The sequence below is a fragment of the Ursus maritimus genome, unplaced genomic scaffold (assembly GCF_017311325.1).
Source record: "Ursus maritimus isolate PB19 unplaced genomic scaffold, ASM1731132v1 scaffold_4, whole genome shotgun sequence".
Classification (NCBI taxonomy): domain Eukaryota; kingdom Metazoa; phylum Chordata; class Mammalia; order Carnivora; family Ursidae; genus Ursus; species Ursus maritimus.
In genome coordinates, this window is record NW_024426552.1 from 25797423 (window position 1) to 25817890 (window position 20468).

The 20468-nt window shown below is 35.9% G+C and overlaps 1 long non-coding RNA gene across 3 annotated transcripts in view; it reads right to left on the reverse strand.

Moving 5' to 3' along the window:
• LOC103673047 overlaps window positions 1-20468 on the reverse strand; it is a 175960-nt gene that overhangs the window by 118082 nt on the left and 37410 nt on the right. For all 3 annotated transcript variants that reach the window (XR_571295.2, XR_571296.2, XR_571294.2), the window contains exon 2: window positions 3040-3085. This is a non-coding gene — a long non-coding RNA (uncharacterized LOC103673047). The remainder of the gene's footprint in view (window positions 1-3039; window positions 3086-20468) is intronic.

Genomic DNA, 20468 nt, shown 5'->3' on the forward strand with positions numbered 1-20468 from the left:
CATGTTTACCAGAAAGTGTTAAAAAACAGAATCATATATATGGTAAGAAAATGACACAGGGAAGCTGAAGGGGCTCCATTGTAGAAAGGCTCCGTTTCTGCTTTTCTCCTGCAAGGCACCATTTACTCACGTTCCATATTTTGCCTCTGAATCAGCCAAAGAAGCTCTGTTTCCCCATCAAGGGGGAAGCAAGAAAGTGAATCATTCTCTGAGTTTTTTTCCTAGGCCCCAAACACCTGATAACACCCGAGAAAAGCCAGATCCCAAACATGTTAGAGGATATTAGCTTCAAACAAACCTCAGCTGGTGCTGTCATCAATACCCTTACCCTCAGTCATACGTGGAATAACACCTATTGTTCACCTGACACCTCCTTTGATTGGACCTACCCTGGATTCCTGGAGGAACACATACCCTAGACCCTTTTCTAGTAGAAACTCCTAGCCCCAAGCAATGATAAGACTGATCCTGCTTTCCTTTGTGAGTCTCCTAGACACTCCATCTGCTATTCTCTACCTGTTTCTAGCCCTGTTTCTACTTTCTCTGGCTCACAATTGATTTCTAGCCTGTGAGCAGCCAAGGACCCTCTTGACTGGTCCTGTGGGATGCCTCACTGGGTCCTTCGACCCAGCCTGTCTGCATCAAAAGCATTATGTGCACATATTGGTATTGGTGTTTATGTATATAAAGAAGAGGTTTACCCACATAAAGAAAGAATTTGGTGGAGACAATGCTCCACCAAAATGTTTGGCACTAGCTAACTTTGAGGGAAATAGCACTTTCTATTTAGTATAATTCTTTTTTTTTTCTTATGTTATGTTAGTCACCATACAGTACATCATTAGCTTTTGATGTAGTGTTCCACGATTCATTGTTTGCATATAACTCCCAGTGCTCCATGCAATACGTGGCCTCCTTAATACATAATTTTAATTTTTTTATTTTAAATAATTCAAACAAAAATATTTATATCAAAAGAAGTATGAAGTATACACCATCCGTTTCCCCCATTTTATAAATTAGAAAAATTGCTGCCATTTTTTAACTCAGTAATTTAATTCAATAATTCTTTGATAATTTCATGAATGAATAATTTAATTCAGAATAAACTATAGAAAATGTTAAAAATGATAAAGTATATAAAAATATAAATTCACATTATTGAATAATCAATTCCAGTGAAGAATGATAATTCTAAAAATTATTTTTATATTAAGGCAGAATTCTAACTTTATTAGAATTAAAGCCAAAATAGTTTTTCATCAATAACCAGCAAGGCTCACTATTTTCTGTCAATATACAAAAATACTGGCAATAATTACCTAAAAATAAAAAACAACAAATGTAACAGATTCATGAATCTGCTTTATAACTTTCCACTTTTTTTTTTTAAAGATTTTATTTATTTGAGAGCATGAGAGAGAGATAGCTCAGGAGCAGGGGGGAGGGGTAGAGGGAGAAGCATACTCCCCGCTGAGCAGGGAGCCAGATGCAGGGTTCGATTCCAGGACCCGGGGATCATGACCTGGCCTGAAGGCAGACGCTTAACTGACTGAGCCACCCAGGTGCCCCTGCTTTATAACTTTTCAATGCTTTAGTAACTGGAAATAATTTTTTTTCTTTGAAAGTACAGTAGATGACGTATGAAAGTAAATAGAAACGTAAAACCTGGACCATTTACAGAAAATGATACAATGCTCCATCACAAAGGCAATTATAGATTAGAACATAATAAAACAGCTGGAAAAATAAAGAATTTCTTTAGCTACTACAACTGCAGTGTATCTCAGTTGGTCTCACCCAGAACCACACAAGATATTCTTTCCCATCAGTGAGGCCTTCCACTCTTCACTCAACCAGACCACCAAAAATAACATGCTCTTTCCATGCGGGATTAGAGCAGACACACATTTATTTTACATTCATTGTTCTACTGGATCCTCATTTCAGTTTATAAGTGGACAGGAAAGATATTATTACATGTATTTACAGATAAGGACACTCAGTATCCTAGAGCACGATGCTTTGCTAGCCACAAATCGCGCGAGCAGTGAGCAAAATACCGTGTACAAACACATGGCAAGTGTAAGAGATCATTACCTAAGGTATAAATAAATGCAACCTGCCTTGCCATTTTTAGGAGAACTTTTTGACTCCTGGCCCACTGTTGGTTTTTATGTTATTGTTGTTTTGGTTTTTGTCTTATGCCTTTAATCTGTACTGTTCTGTCTCTTTTAGGCATTGAGCAATTTGTCCTGAATTTAGAAAAGAGGTGCTAGAATGTGGGAGTGGGAGGTTGACCTACATCTGAACAATTTGCATATGATTCACCACAATTAAACAATTTGGTTTGAAATAGCTACAATTAAGCTATTATCAGAGAAGTATTTACTAGAGGAGAAATTCTAAATTTATCTTCACATAGGTCCTAGCCAAGAAAGGGGCCACATTTTCTGGCACCCTTATTAAGTAAAGCTAATAATGAAGTAAATTCTTCCAAATTAATATTTATATTACTAAATCACTGATGGCTAATTATACTTATGCTTACTTTGGTTGATTCTTTAAAAATTACAGGTTTAAAATACCAAGAAAAATGTGAAATTAGGGTAGATAAGAGAATCTCAGTTTCTAATAATATATTGCACATATTAACACACATAAATGTACATATTAAAAAATTGCTTTCCTGATATATGGAAATTGTACATGGTATGTCAAACTACCCTAAAATTATGGAGAAAGTAATATAAAAATATAAAAGAAAGAGTAAATTCTGTCTATTGTAAGATATAAACTATAATAATATACAATAAACTGTAGTAGTATATAATAGTATGGAAGAAAAATTCAAACTGATGATTAAATATTATGTGTTGGATGGTATCAAGTTTGGTGAATAAGCAGATGTAACAAATTTTTCAGTTATTCAGAATAAGCAACCTCAATTCTAGCTATGACTGACATGATGAATACATTATTGAAACAAAGCTAAAACAAATGCAACATATTTATAACCAGAAAGGTTCTTTTTCCTACCTTTATAGGTGCATGAAAAGGTCTCTGATTAATCTTCAAGGATACCCTAAAAAAGAAATGGAAAATCGATGAGATAGAAAGCAATAAAACAGTAGGCTATTTTCACGTATTATCAACACTGAGTGTTAGTGGTCTCTTTGCTGGGTGTGGTCTATTTACCGTGGCAAGGCATTGGCTGTTCTGTCCACAACATACATGAGTCTAGCAATGCTGAAGGTGATACAGGGCACACAAACATTAGAATAAAAACATTATGTGTGGATTGAGCATTTTTGCTGTCTGTAGAGCATGGATGTAGTATTAAGACTTGTTCACACCTATTAACCACTTCTGTAATTTTACTATTGACAGTTGGTAAAGGTGACGAGGATAAAGTCAAATTACACCATATTGCTAAAATGAAGAAAGACAACAACTATAAAACAAAACAAAAAATATTACAAAGACTTCTAGATTTAATAACATCATTTTTATGTCATCAAAAATATAGGTATTGGGACACCTGGGTGGTTCAGTCAGCTAAGCGTCCAACTCTTGATTTTGGCTCAGATCATGATCTCAGGGTTGTGGATCCAGTGCTCCTCGCCCTCTGTAACCCCCCACCGCCCCATCCCATCATGCTCCACCCTCAGCAGGTGGAGTCTGCTTGAGATTCTCTCTCCCTCTCCTTCTGCACCTCCCCCTACTCATGCTCCCTTTCTTTCTCCCTCAAATAAATAAAATAAATCTTTAAAAAATAATCCATATATACTCACATACACGTGAGTGTATGTATAGGTACTAATAATATATATGCATTCTATAGTGTGCATATATACATAGGTACTGAGATTATAGTCCATTTTGTGGATATGATCACATTTCAGCATGGAGTAAAATCAAGTCTTATATTTTAGAGATTTCGGAGAGATACGACCTGGCATAGGAAACTGCCGTAAGGAAATTCTGGTGCCCTTCATTAGAACAGATCTGGTCTTAGAACTAGAGGGCAGTTTAAAAATCAACTGGTCCAACACCGTCACTTTACAGAGCAAAACAAGGCTGTACAGCTAGCTGACGGCAGGACTAAGCGTCCTCTGTGCCTCCTATTCTTACTCATCCCCCAGTATTACACTATTTAATTCTTTGTAACTTCCAGGATTGGAACGAAGTAGAGAGAGCGGAATCGTGTATTCTGTTCTTGGTAGGTCCCACCCTCTGGATGAAGCTTCATACTCCTGCTTGAATAAATGACCTATGTCATCAACATTTCTTGCATCTGCTTCATTCAAAACTCCTTTCCTTGGTGAAGGGAGATACTAACGAATTAGATGACAGGATTCTCTTCCTATGCTGCTTACAAATCAAGGGGAGAAAGCAGGAAAAACAAGGGAAAAAGCACATGAGCCACAAAGCTGACACAACCAGTCAATAACACAACTAGCTGGATATGAGGGAAACCACCCAGTCGTCCTTCACATAAAATCTGGTTTTGGGGCAGCCTTCAAAGAAAATCTAACATTGCTCTTTAACAAATGTGTTCCTTTCTGAACTGATCTGTACTATTATAAGTAGTAATGAAATCATTCTCCTTTGCTTTCTGGCTAGATTTCTTTTTTTTTTAAATATACAATTACATGTGATTCTTAATTAATGAAATGTAATTTTGGTAACAAAAACCATCGCTTATTAAACCCTTTCTTGTAAATGCTTTCAAAATACAATAACCCGCGGCCCAGTTTGTTTTAATGTTAACAGTAACCTCTATATTTTCAGAAAATGCAAGAACAGAATCAACATTACATGCACACAGAATCCACCTCTGTTCTATTAGGACCTAGAATTTTAAGGGACTGGGACTGAGAAAGCAGGAATGAATTAGCGGTAGGGATGTTTTCTTGTGCTATAATCGCGGAAACAGCTTGCGTATGCCACAGTGGAAGCTCATGGTATCAGTAAGCTACCTCTCCCCTTGCTGGACAAACTCAATGATTAATTCATGTTCCCTCTGCAGAATGTCAAAGGATAAGTGTCATAACTTTAGAAGTTACATCAGATATTTAAAAACAAACAAACAAACATTAGATAAAAAATGTTTCCAAAATGAGACATTGCAATTACTTAAGAGTTTGCAGTAGATCTAGCTAAAGTAGCTAGTGACTCTGAGAAGATAAAGCATTATTTAGTAATAAGACGTGTTTGCTGGATTTTATTACTCCAAGTTTTCGATACTGCTTAAATCATGAAGAAGGAATGCTCAGACAAAATTTTTTTGAGTGCCAAAGTTTGAGCAACTTAATCCAACCATATTTAAGAGAAATAAAGTCATAGAATAAATTATCAAGAAATATGTTCTTTGAAATTTCAGTCATCAGTAAAGTATAAAGTGGTTCTACATTTTTCTATAAGAAGCCATATGACTATAGTTCAGCACTCTTATTTTATAGATACATAAACACACACCCCCACATACACACCATGGTGGGTCGGCACAATTATGTTGTATACAAGCAAATATGGTTAAAAACTGAAATATACAATTCTATCCATTATGTATTTTATGTTCTCAAATATGCTTGACTAGGGACTAGAGTTTTGGCTTTTTAATATCTCTAAAATCAGGTAATTATGGTAAATAAGCATGTCTACAAGTTTCAAAGTGACATACACGGTACAAACGACTGCCAATTTAAGGCAAATTACCATAATGTAGAAGGCAAGATTTTTGTAGACAGTTGGAGAAGGACAAAGAAGTAAATGTCAAGCTACTATTTTTAATATAAAATTAATTAGAAACTCTTATTGCTCTCCACTCTCCTTCTTTTCCACTGAAGGGACTATTGCTTATTAAGATGCTACCAAAAACCCTTAAAAAGATCTCTTGTTTTAGAAAAATGCAGTTTAAACAACCAAGAGAATTTAAAATATTATACAAATGTGTTGAAGTTTTCATTCCTAAAGGCTTTAGTTCTTCCATCAATACAGGAGATCACAGAAAGTGTATATTCTACAAAGAGAGCAAGTTATTCAATGCATTTAAGAAGAGGAGCAAAATTAGACCTTAGCATTTCTACAGGAGTACATAGGAGACACCAACTTTGTAAGGTCTACAATATACGCCTCTAATATAAATAAGAATGATCTTTATAATGAACGTTAGAGAATTATACTTAACATTTATTAAAATAAAATTTAAAAATAGAGTTAGCAGCTTTTTAAAAAAGATTTATTTATTTGAGAGAGAGAGAGGGTATGCACGTGACAGTGGGGGGGGGGGGCAGAGAGAGCAAGAGAATCTCAAGCAGACTCTCTGCTGAGCATGGAACCCAGGACCCTGAGATCATGACCTGAGCTGAAATCAAGAGTCAGACTTTCAACCAGCTGAGCCACACAAGCACCCCTAGTTAAAAGCTTTTTGATTGTCTAGATAAGTCCTCTTATTTTATGGATCTTTAAATGAATTAAGATATGTATTATAATATAATATTTATGAGTAAAGTCTAATTTTATTATCACAGCATATGTTTTACTTGGATTTCATTAAGCTTAGTTTAGCCATTTTAGGAAGAGTGAGCATTAAAAATGTCACATTTTTAGCTCTGAGGTTCACTTACAGTTCCTCTACAGGATTCACATTAAATATATTTAATGTATACTTTCTACTAGGATATTTTTACTTGAAAACCTATATTCTACTTGGTCAATGAAGAAAAATAAATCCAAAAATAAAATATAAAGCTGAATTTTATGATACTAAATTTTTTGACATTAACTATAAGTCAAGCACAGATATTTGTCCATTTGCCCAAATAAATGTATTGTTTCCACCTGGCCTTTTACACACTCCATTTTCTCTTCTGTACCCACAGTCTGAATGACCCAGTTCTACACTTTGAACCTAAGTCCAGGGTAGGGTGAGGGTTGTGTTAGTCTCTCAGTTTTGGTCAGTTTAATAATTACATCAGGAAGTTGTGGTTTAGTAAACAGCACACAGATTCTTCTCACAAAAGGGAGTGTAAGACCCAAAGCTTTTATAGTATTATAACCCTCTTCACTTCCTAACAATCATGGGATGATCTAAATCATTAGAAGGCCACTCCTGACCTTTTAAAGCCGAACTTCCTTCATGGCGCTACACCGCATGGTTTGAGATTAGTTCCAACAGTAACCTCACGTCCAAGGAATTTGAGAAGGCCTTTTTCCCCACAAAGGCTCAATTGGAGAGAAAGATATGACTGGTTTTCTGCCAGAAGACCCACTGTAGAGATTGATCTCTAGTGATCTTTTTTATTTTTTGTGCCAAGTGACAGTTGGAACATGCCCATTAGATGATTCTAGAAGTGTTCTTAAGCAACTTATAGAGGCCCAGCTAAGGTCTTGTCAGTTGATCAGAGAAAAGTAGTGACGGCATCCCAATGACAGATTGTCAGATTGTCATGTTTGATACCTTTCTGGAATAAAAATCTCCATGCAAGCAAAATGTGCTGTACTTTAAAATCACACAGATCCAGGAAGTGGAATTTTTGGCTATGTTTATAATATACATGACAAAGTAAGTTTCATGTCATTTATTAAAAACACACATGAACATACCATCTTTAAATGCAGTTTCTTTTGGAATAAATGAAATTCGCAGTATTTTATTCCTAAAAATATCTCAACATTTGGTGTGGAAAATACAAAAGAACTGATACTTTTCATTAAGGAAAGATTACATCTAAAATAAGAAATTCTTGTTCTTACAGAGTTTGTTTACCACCAAAAGTAATTGATTAGTAAATAAATACACACCATGACAAATGGTGGTAAGTGCAGCGAATAGAAATAGAGCAGGGAAGTGGGGAAATGAGGAGTTGGTGTTATGATTTTAGATAAGGTGGGAAGATCAAGAAACACAGGAAGGAAAAGAACACAAAGAAAAGATCACACTGATCCTTAGAGGCTATCATCAATCACCTTGGTTCTGCCATTGTGGATGTTTGAGTCTGAGATTCTCATTCATGTCACTGTGTGATCTTTCTGTAAAATAGGATACCCACCTACACCTTGCAAATTTTTGAAACACACAACTGATTGCAAAAATATCATAGGTAAATATCTGAAAAGAAAACACAGTGATTAAAGAGAATGCACAAGAATAGAACTTGGTGAGTTTCATATAGGACACCATCTCAGGCCACTTCCACATATTAGTGAAAACTTATCATTAGTATTTCCATATTATAGATAAGAAACAGATACTTAAGAGGAAAAGGTAACTTCCTAACGTCGGAAGGCTGTAGGGGTAAAGATAGGGTTTTGATCTGGGTCTCTGTCACTCTGAAACCCAGTTCTTGCAGCACCACCTTAATGACCCTCTGAAGGCCAAAACACAAGGCTCCTTCTGCCCTCGTGTCAATTCTTGCTATTTTTAATATCTTGTGTAATAACTGCAATACTTTATGTTTCTGCCATATCTTAAAAGTCTTCAAAGTATGTTCCTTAATTACTTACTGTCACTCTTATAAGAGTTCTGAAGTAGGTATTATTCAATAAAGTGAAGGAAAAAATGGTTCTATGATCATTATGTAACTTCATCTAATTGTGAGAAAGGTAGCACTAAATCTTAAGTTAGCATACTATGAACACATTTGTTTTTCTACTATATGATCCAACTTTAAGTTTGAGTTAGAAAAGTAGGGCAAAAGCTCTCAAAATCAGAAATGTAATTCTGTTTTTCCTTTGGGGATGAACCCATGTGGTAACAAATAAAAGAATTAAAAATCAAGTTCCTCCATTTTCTGATTTTAGCATTCTCATACTTTATCTTTCATAAACTTGTTTTACTCATTTTGTTCCCTAGCCCCAAACAAATTAATCAATTTACTCTCGGGACATATAAGGTTATACTTAATCAGACTTGATAAATTCCACCAATGTTTTAGTGTTTGCATAAAAATATATATGATTCAATTAATTGTTTATATTATCCATGATTATCTTAAAAGCAAACGTCAACATTAGCTATACATATTTTTCTTTCTTAGAATTCATCTATAGGTATTAATTATAGTCTGGACATAATAATTTGTTTTCATAGTATGATGACAGAGTTTTAGATGCTCCAAAGATTAAGATTTAATAGTCTACCATGACCCAGAAAGATAATTGCTCTTGTTTTATGATGAATATATGGTGGCTTATTATATACAGTATCAACTTGAGTTACTTAAATTAAATCTAAGTTCCTCTGAAATTTATGCCTAGGCCAATAAATCACTTGAGACACTGAAGTAAGTTGGTAGCTCCATTTTCTACAACTAAAGAGAATGGGTCAATAACTACATTTGACTAATACCCACATTCTCTATATGACAAACAATGAACCTCACTAGTCTAAGAGGTAGATCAATTAAGTTTTGTGGAAGATGATAAAACACCAGGGGAATGATATCAAATCTAGTCAGAAAAAAGTGCTCAAAAGAAGATTCTAAACCAGTCTATCTTTTGAATTGCTTGGCATTCTTTTATATAATCATATACTCTCATCAAGAGTTTATCTTTATCACTTTTCCAGGTCCTCAACATTTAGCAAATCACTTAGAATGTGTTTCTTGGACAGAACACACACACTACCTCCAAAATCTTAAGTTTACTTATCAATGATACTTGACTTTTATTTATTTACTTATTTTTAAGATTTTATTTATTTATTTGACAGAGAGAGAGGCAGCTAGAGAGGGAACACAAGCAGGGGGAGTGAGAGAGGGGGAAGCAGGCTTCCCACTGAGCAGGGAGCCCGATGCGGGGCTTGATCCCAGAACGCTGGGATCATGACCTGAGCCCAAGGCAGACACATAAGGACTGAGCCACCCAGGTGCCCAAATACTTGACTTTTAAATCCCCTTTTTGGCAAATGTATAAACTTCCAATTCTCAAATGACACTCTAACGTGGTGTTTTTGTTTTTTGTTTTGTTTTGTTTAATTTCATTAATGAACATATCCTCACATTGTTCTTCTACCCTTTGCCTAGGACTTCCTGACCTTGAAATATTAGAAGCCACAAAGTTGGAGAAAAATCATAAATATTGCATGGATATAATAGGAAACTGGAAAATGGCATCTAAGAAGCTACTCAATTATATAAAAACCATTTTTTCCTCCCCAGTTAATGAAATAGTGAGTTACCAACATTTTCAAAGCCATTAAAATTCAAGTGATTGCCCAATCTTCATAAAAGATATATGCAGGTTGCTGAAGGTGCAGAACAAACAACAGACAGAGAGATTTCAAAATATCCAGCTGGTGAGCTCACCCGTACATGACTGCAAAAATTTCTCCCCCCTCTAGACCTCTAGATTTCAAGTTCTCTATGCATAAAGACCTGTCACTCCCATGTCTCCCTGTATCTAGCATAGAGTCTGGCAAATGGTAGATGCTAGCTGAAAATTTCTTAAATATAAATTCTTCAAAATGTAGACTCAATTCTATACTCCTACTCATGGTTAAAATCCTTCAATGCCTTCCCGTTACTGTGAGAATAAAGACTAAAATCCTTCAGAGTCTACAAGGACCTGCTGGTTTAGCACCTACCCACTTGCCCAGGCTTGTCTCACATGAAACTCCTACCTTACTGTTGGTGCTAACCTGGGTTTTTCTAAGACTTTGTAGAAACCAGCCTCTTTCCCACTGACTAAAGACATATACTTTATATAATTATTTTAAAAATACTTCAAAATACAACTGTATAGAAGTATCAAAACTCATAAAACAGACTGTAAATATCCAACCCAGATTAAATAGGCATTACCATTTTGCTATGCTTGCCTCAGTTATCTTTTTTCCTCTAGTTCTTAAAAAAAATAAAAGGGGCGCCTGGGTGGCACAGCGGTTAAGCGTCTGCCTTCGGCTCAGGGCGTGATCCCGGCATTATGGGATCGAGCCCCACATCAGGCTCCTCCGCTAGGAGCCTGCTTCTTCCTCTCCCACTCCCCCTGCTTGTGTTCCCTCTCTCGCTGGCTGTCTCTATCTCTGTCAAATAAATAAAATCTTTAAAAAAAAATAAAAAATAAAAAAAAAATAAAAAAGGAACTTAGCTCACTACCTCATTTTATTCAGATGTCTGCCCAGAAAGGACTTTTCTTACTACCAAACCTGAAAGGGCATCCCTTCCTAACATTTCCATCTTGTTTTGCTCTATTTTTCAGAGCAGTAATAACCACCGAAGATATATTTATTTGCTAAAATGTTTATTATCTGTCTCCCTTTCTAGAATGTAAACCTATGCTAAATAAATACCTTATCGTAGCCCAAGTTCAACCCAGCACATTCCCTTTCCCTTCCACTGCACCCCATATACTCATAACAGTCTGAAGTTGGCATGTGTGTTTGCTATTGGTAGCTTTTACTCTTCCTAAGATTGTGTGTCTCCTAAACAAAGATACTGCACAGGTCCCTTCCCTTTCTTTTGGCCAGGTTAACATCTATCCATCCTTCAAATTTTAACTCTTGTGGTACTTCATGCAAGTCTTCCTCTACTCGCTTGCTTATTCCTTTGCACTCCTTTTCAGCAATTGTGACAATTAACATTTTCCTTTTGTTTGTGTATGTATTGAATAATCGAACTCTCTTTGCCACTAGACTGTAAGCTCCATGAAGGTGGGGTCGATTCTGTGTTTATCAGTCCTGGCACGTTATAAGTACATAGGATACACTAGGAACTAAATGAATTGAGCTGCAACATAATTCAGAGGAAATGGTTCCTAATTTACTAAGGCCAGAAGTTAGTCATTTCCTTGGCCAGATTTTCCTTCTGCATTTTCCTACAAATGAAATTGTTAGCCTGACTAACATGAAACAAGGATAACAGGGTACTATTTCTCCTTGTCATACAGACATTTTTCTCCCCACAATATTTTATTATGCTTCTGGAGAGCCTGCCATTTGTCTCTATGAATTGGTCAGTGCACATACTGTTTCATATGTTAAGATAAACAACTTTATTTCAACACATTCCAAATCTAGAAGTCACCAAATTATATCTAGGCACCAAAGAGAAAGCTACTTTGTGGTATTTACTGATGTTTCAGTTAATCAAGTAGAAATATTTCAGATTGTTGTCTCATGATTCTCAAAAACATTCCATGTAAAATGTGAGCTCCAGTTCACCTAAGTTCCTGCTCAAAAGCTCATGTATTATTGGATCAAATTACACAGCATTTGTATTTTGAAACTGAGCCCTTTTCCCTCTGCCTTTTTTTCTCACATTCTTTGCAAACAATGTTTATAAGCACACACACACCTTGATTAAGAATTAAGACTCAGACAATATGGAAATATCTATATTAGTACATAATCATTTCTGTTTAGTTTTATAAAAACCAGACAAGTATAAGTTCAAGAAAACTTGAAAAAAAATCTTTTTGATTGAGTACTCTAAAAATATATTTACATAAGACTGGATTTTAATAGCAAATTTCTCCAGGCCACACAGAACTCTTATACCTACTCTCACATCTGCAAAGTTATTTCTTCAATTTATGGCTAAGAAGAACAGAAAAGTGGTATGAATTATGTTATAAAAATATCTTGAAACACTTCTTTGATGTATGATGTATAATAATAATTCCTGACATCTCCCCCCCCCCAAATTTAGTATTAAGGAGCAATTTTCAAAAAACAAGTTTGCTTTCTATGAAATCATCAACTCAGTCATTATTTAAAAATACATATTTTTTTCAGAAAATGTATTTAGTGTTTCTATTATTTACACAGATGTCTAAAACTCAAATTCTTACAGCAAGTTGGCAACATTAATTACGTGAACTGGGGTGAACTCTATTTGGCTGGAAAGTTTGTGTTAGGAATTTGTGACTTCTGCTTTAAAGAAAGATGAAAATGTCTCCTACATATACCTATTTTTCCCCCATATGCAGCAATACTCTTAAATTAATTAATGCATCTACATAGTGCTTGCTTATATGCAAGTTATTGTTTAAGTTGTCCCCCAAATTCCAAAGAATAGTAAACATGTGTTTCTGTTTCAAGATGCCTATTGTCTAGTGTGTTAGACAAACCCATAACTGGAAAAATGATAACTGAGAGTAGTAACAGCAATGATAGACATTGAGAGAGTTATGCACAGGATATTGTGGGAACATGGATTAGGGTCATCATTTCTCACTGGAGTCAGAAAGAGGGTGAGATCAATCTGATTTTACAAGGACAGGTAAGAATTACCTGCAATTGGAATTGGCAAAATTTGGGAGTGTGAAGAGAAAGCCTCCAGACAAAGAGATCAGCATAAACAAAATCCCAGAGAGAAGAAACAGCATGGTGTACGAATGAAACCTCTATCACTGAAGTGTTACATAGGAGATGAGGCGGGGAGTGACTAGAGATGAAACTGGAGAATTTGACAAAGCCCAGATCATGGATGACCTTATGTTGTATTAAGAAGTTTATCATAATCCCTATGACAGCTGAATTTACTCTTATTGCCAAATCTTACATGATGTAACGAGGTGGCTTAGTTTCTGTTTTGAGAAGGATTGAGAGGAAATATGAGGATTTATTAGAATAGAATATCTTAGTTGATTACTAAATTTTCCATAGATTTAAGAATGGGAAGTCATGGCATTGATGCTATTACTTCCTGTTCTTGTGATATACAGTTGGTGTTTCTCAATGTATGTGTGGGGTAATATATTAGGAATTCTCTTTAATTGCAGATTACTAAGGAAAGACTTTGGATGGAGAAACAAATTAAGAGGGTTTTGTGGTAAGTAGAAGAGAGATGATGAGAGTTCTAAACCAGATCAGTTGGAATACACAGGGAGGAGGAGGAAAGTTTCAAGAACAATTTAGGAGGCCATATTGGAAGGAGTCAGATGTGGGTGATGATGTTGAAGGAGGAGTCACAGATGACTCTCCAATTTCAGCTCGGAAAACTGGTTCATTCTGATGCCACCACCTAGGATAGAAGTTATAACAGTAAAAATAATTTTCAAGAGAAAAATGCTGAGATGTGACTTTGAGATTGAGATACTGGTAGAGTCACCAAAAGGGCACTGAATATGTAGCTCAAGTAAGAAGTCGTTCTGTTGGAGATAAAAATTGGGGGAACTATGAGCATACTAGGAAGATTTCAAATTATGGGAATCAATTTGCTCACCTAGAAACAGTGTTCAGATTTTTAGGGAGAAGAATCCAAGAATGATATGGGGCACCTGGGTGGATCAGTCGGTTAAGTGTCTGACTTTGGCTTGGGTCATGATCCCAGGGCCTGGGATCAAGCCCCAAGTCAGACTCTGCTCAGCGGGGAACCTGCTTCTCCCTCTCCCTCTGTCTGCCGCTCACCCTGCTTGGGTTCTCTCTCTCTCAAATAAATAAATAAAACCTTTAAAAAAATCCAAGAATGATAAATAATAGTGTTTGTAAGAGAAAGCATCCCCTGAAGGAGACAGAGAGGAGAAATGGTGAAAAATGAGAAAAAAAAGAATGGGGAGAGTCACAGAAGTCAGCAGAATTTCAAACAGGGTGGTTGACCAAGTCAAATGCATCAGTGAAGTCTAATAAAGTAAAGACTACATATGGACCCTTGCATTTGGCAATTAGGAGCTATTAGGAGATCACAGGATAACAGAGTAGTTTTAATAGCTTTACAAGGGCATAAATTATATTTTAAAATTACCTGATAAAGTTTTTCTTATGTTTGTTGAATAAGTAAAAGCAAGACTATGATTTCTTCCATGTACCTATAAACCACAAATAAAATATTAATTTGAAAATAGACCATTTCTATACTACTTTAAATATACAGAAAGATGAATCACATTTTAATAAAAATATGTATAAGTTTCAAGGTGCTTAGAGTTTAATGTGTTAGACTTAGATATAAAGGTGCTCTATAAGGACTAACTATAATTATTATGCATTTATTTATCACTTATTTATATCTATTGTTATTTACTTCATTATCATTACCTTTTCAAATATTTATCTAAATTATTATTTCTTAAAGGAGTATAAAAGACATATTATTTTATATAACTTAAAAACGTTTAAAATAAATCAATAGTTGGAGATATTTTACATTATAAGAAATTCTCTTTGAAATGTTATTTATTTATTTATTTAAGATTTATTTGTTTATTTGAGAGAGAGACAGAGAAGGGGCAGTGGGAGAGGGAGAGAAACAGACTCCCTGCTGAGTGGGGAGCCTGACATGAGACTTGATCTCAGAACCCTGAGATCATGATCTTAGTCAAAACCAAGAGTCGGATGCTTAGCCAACTGAGCCAACCTGGTACCCCTGAAATGTTATTTAAACACGGGTAAAAAAAAATTAGGGCTTTGATTTTGTATGAAGTATAAATCATAGGTAAAAATGTGGGAAGAAAGGCAGGGCAAGTTAGGTTAGTCTACATTCAAAACTCATAGGGTGGCAGGTCACCATTCTAAATAATGGAGTCCATTTACATGGTGTCCAACTGTGAGCTCTCCAAATATTAGGGACCCTCACAGCATGACTGTGAGAAGAAAAACTCAGTTCTTCGATTTCTAATCCAGAAAGCACTTTGGGCTTATCCGAGAGTCTTTTCAAAATATGCATGTCAAAGGCCCACTCTAGACCTACTGAAGCAGAATATCCAGGAAGTGGTCCAAGGCGTGTGCTCTCTGTAAAGGCCCCTGAGATGATGCTGATGTTCATATGTAGATAAGAATCACTGTCCTACATGGGAAGGAGGATTGCTCAACCCCCAGATAATGGCCTCTATTTTTAATTTAGTCTTCTGCTTCAGTCAACTGTCATGATGAACATAGAATTATTCATAAAGTTCCTTCATCAACCAGAAGGATGAAACTTTTCACCTGTACCAGAAAAGCTACAAGGTGGGCAAAAGATTGATAGGGGGTTTCCACTTCTCTCTTAGGAAATAGAAAGAGATCCTAGGACTATCTCTGTTAGGTTTCAGTTACTTTTTCTAAAATTTCAGTTTGTAACCCTCCAGATTTTTCAATTAAACCAGGGGTAAAGGGGAGGTCCGACTCATTAGGATCCTCATCTGAGTGTACGAATGCCTTCGAAAGCGGCTACCTATTATGCTCTTGAGAGCAGTGATTGGCAAAGTGTGTGTGTGTGTGTGTGTGCATGCTCGTGTGTGTGTGTGTGTGTGTGTGTGCGCTTAGTGCGGCATATTTCCCTTCTTGATGAAGAAAAGCTACGGTTCCAGTAGTCACAGACAGAGTAAACTGTTTGCAATATAATTATCAAAGGGAAGGAGGGAAGGAGGATGAGAGGAAAGGAGGGAGGTGGAGAGAGAAATAGAGAGAGAGAAAGAGAGAGAGAGAGAGAATTTCTAATACATTGGTATTTTTGCTGATCTATAATAGGTTTTAAGATTTTCACAAATGTAATCACTATTGGTATTATTCTTACCATGTTTAATTCACACATCGTGTAATTCTTCCCCCACTGGTAAAGGAGAATGGGAAATATAAGGTAGGCATCATTGAGAAATGATAAAAGAACTGAGAGAACTGGTAAAGCGGAGACATTGCCTGGTCTAGGAAGACAGATCACATCGCCTGAGAAAGTAATGTTCCACTTTTTGCTTGGATGTGAATGGCAGGGACAGACAGTTACACCGCTTTTTTGAAACATCCGTCTTATTTCTGCTCCAGCTTTCCGCCCACATCCTCAAGGACTACTGCTCTAAGGAATCCAATTCCTTCCAGAATTATCTGTTCTTACGCACAAATTTCATCTAAGTCATTTAATGATCCTTCCCCAGTGCTCCTGATCTAGACCACAATTCTGAGAACTTGGAAAACAAAAATCAGCAAAGACAAAAATGATAGTCTGAGTAAAATTTAGACTTCTTTGACCAAAAAAAGAAAAGGGCTGGATTTACTTAAATATGTATAACGTGTTCCCCAATGAGAACAGAATAAAAAGAAACTATGAAATTTTTGGAGGAACAATTTAGGTCTTACATATACAGTGATTGAGACTTGCAAACTGACTTTAAACGTCTATAAGCCCATGCTCGTTGTTTTTCTCAATGGAACCGTTCTCTCACTCATTTTGATTCCAGACTACTAGCCTCCTTTCAGCTCCTTCACATAACTTATTTCCTCTAAGCCCAGACCTTTGAACGTGCTAGTCTTTTTTTCTGGCAGTCCCTTGCAAACAATTCATTTACCCTCATGTATTTACTGACCACCTATTATGTGACAGACACATTTCCAGGCACTGGGGATATGTCAGTGAAACAAGAGAGGTATGCCCGCCATCATGGACTTACACACCACAACTAGTGGTAGAATTCTTTCAGGATGTCTCAACCTCAGCACTATGGACATTGTGATATAGATAATTCTTTGTCATGAGGTCCTATCCTGTGTAGTGTAGGATGTTGAACGGTATCTCTAGCCTCCACCCATTAGATGCCCATAACACTCCTTTAGGGGTGGCAACTCGGAATGTCTCCAGACCTTGCCAATAGTCTCCTGGGAGGAGCAACATCACCCATAGATGAGAAGCACTGGGTAACTTACCAGCAACTGTTACATTTGCGATTTTATATTTATTGCAGTATAATTATTAGAAAACTGTCTTCTCCCACAAGATACACCTGTTCCCAAAGAACACGTAATATGTGTTTTTCTTCTCCCTTTACTATTCCCAGCTCCTAGGACAATAACTAGCATATAGTAGACACTGAATAAATATATTTTAAGGGACTGAACAATGAAACCAATTGGCAAAGAGCTTCCTTCTCTCCAACCTGCTAGATGTCCTTATGTGCTTACCCTTCAGCATACTTACTATACGGGATTATAATTGCCCACTGTTTGGTCTGTCTCATCCCTCGCTCATCCACCAAACTGAACATTCCTTAAGGGCAAAGACGGTGTCAGATCCATCTTCATATTCTCACTTCCTAGCACACTACCTGACAGATAAAAACCTGATGAATGGATGGGTGAGCAGCAACACCGACAATCACTGCACATTCAACATGGGGCAGGCACCAAGCTGGCTGATTTGTGCTATACATACCCCATTTCATTTTTACAAGAAATTTGGAAGGAAATTATATAATCTCCATTTTGACAGAGCAGGGGCCTGAAACTTAGATATTAAGAAACATGCCCCAGGCATGACAAGGTACAGTCAGAATCTGAACTTTTTGAGGTCTGATGCAAAAACCCGAAGCATTACTCTGACTACATAGGTGGAAATTTCTTGGCTGTGTCTATGAGAATCAGTAAGTGAGTGAGTCAGGAAATGGCACATGGAAAACAACCCATTTTTTTCCCTTCAAATCAGATTTGAATAACATTTCAAATTACTATCTGGACCCAAGTAGTTTCAGAAGAAACACATTGATGTGTGAATGAGAAGGTTTCCTGTTACCTAAGTTTTTTGGGTGGGCAAAATTTCACTTGAAAACTAAATATAGTTAAGAAACACTAACCATAGAATACCAATCTGGTCAAAATTACAGTTTTTAAGTCAAATTTCTGTTTCTTTAGCTAATAATATTTTGCCATGGGGCACTTTATTACAGAATCAACAGTAAGTTTTAAATATAAAAATACTTTTTAAATTTTAAAACACTTGCTCTTCAAGTACTTTGACAGACTTAAATTTTAAGAAATGACATGGTTTTGATATCGAGTGCTTAATAAACCATTAAAAAGCTCACACATTACATTTTAATAATTAATTTATGTTATTTTCTCATTATTTTTTCCACAATTACATATTTTCTAATGACTGACTTTATAATTATTTTTAATATGCTTTCACTTCTCTTCCAGCCGACAGATTAAAATGACACATGTATATATCAGACAAGATTTTTATCAATTTTTTATGAGAGAACTAAAGACTAAAGAAAGGAAATAATTTCTGTCTACAGAAAATTTATTAAAAGGTACAATTCAAAACATACTCTCGGTTTTTTGAATATTCGCAAGAAAATATCATAGCATAAAGCAGGTAACATAATAACAATGACAATGTCTCAAGTATGGGCTTCACTATTTTTAGAGTACTCATTTTAGAGTATATTCAAGGATACTTGCAGAATCCTGACTGTTCTGGAAGGTAGGCTTGGTAACAATTATTATTTTACATGTTGTTGCTGAGAAATCTGTGATTTGTATGATGTGAAACACATTTCCAAGTTCACTGAGAGGGTAAAGGGACTAACTTGAAGCAATTCACAATCTCTGAATGTTGGTTCCCACCTAATGTTTAACTACGCTTGCTGCTTTTTCAAATGGATGATTACATAGATAGTGCCTAAGAAAAATGGGAAGAATTAAGGGCCATTAGGTTAATATTCTAATCAAGTTCCAGTCCGAAGATGCTGTACTTTCTTGGTATGTATTCATTTTCCCTTTTCTTAAAACATAAGCATTCAATTCTATGACTGGTTTTGAAATTACTAAATAAGGTTTGTTTTCAATTTTTACATGGTATAAGTTTACCAATTTTATTTCACAAATATCAATGACCTGCTATAGAAGTAACTCGGGCTTCCCACCAGAAGTGCCTCTATAAAACTAAAGTGCTCCTAACTTGAGATCATACCTATAAGTACTTGTATCTTCTGAAGGGAGATTTTTTTCTGTTGGGATAGTTAAATTTATTGGAATCTACCCATTGTTCCAGTTTCATTTTCTTTTTATTAAGTGATTATCTGCTCAAATTGTTTCCATTACTTTCATCGCCTGGAGCAGTGCTTTTCAATTTACATCTGCTCACGGTGCACCCGAGGGCAAATTCATCTTCAGAGTTTCCTCCCATTAAAGCAAGTGGCGCTGGTATTGCCTGCCCGAGTTACAAAGCCAGGACTTATGGAAATGCCTGGTCTCTGAACTTCCAAAGGACTTTGTGCACCTTATCACTCATTTGACATTTATGTATGTAGGACCTTATATTTATTAACTTTTGGAAAACTTAATATTTTTTCTTCACAGACATATAAACCACCAAAGTTAGAAACCTCGTTATATTTCCTTTCATCTTAACAAGACTCACACTAATGAATATAGTTGGTGCTCAGTAAATATTTGTTAAGAAGATTAGCTAATTTGACCATAAACTGATCTAACCAAAATGAGCTTAAACTCCCCCCACTTAAGATCAGAATCAGAATTAAAACGTTCAAAGCATCACATTGTTTGCTTCAAATGAGGTTCCGTTTCATTCAAATCATTAAAACAAACCTAATAAACTCAGCTCAATTCCAAATAGACTAGAATCCAAATAAGCCTTTACCAAAACATACAGTTTTAGGACATACGAGAAAGTGTAAGATGCAAAATAAAAGAGTCTGGACTCTCATAACATCCAGTTACCCCTGAACGTACTTGGCAGCAACAATGGCAGGATGGAGTTCCATCCAGGGCAATTCTATTCAAGGAAGAGCTCCCCACTCATATTCCTTTA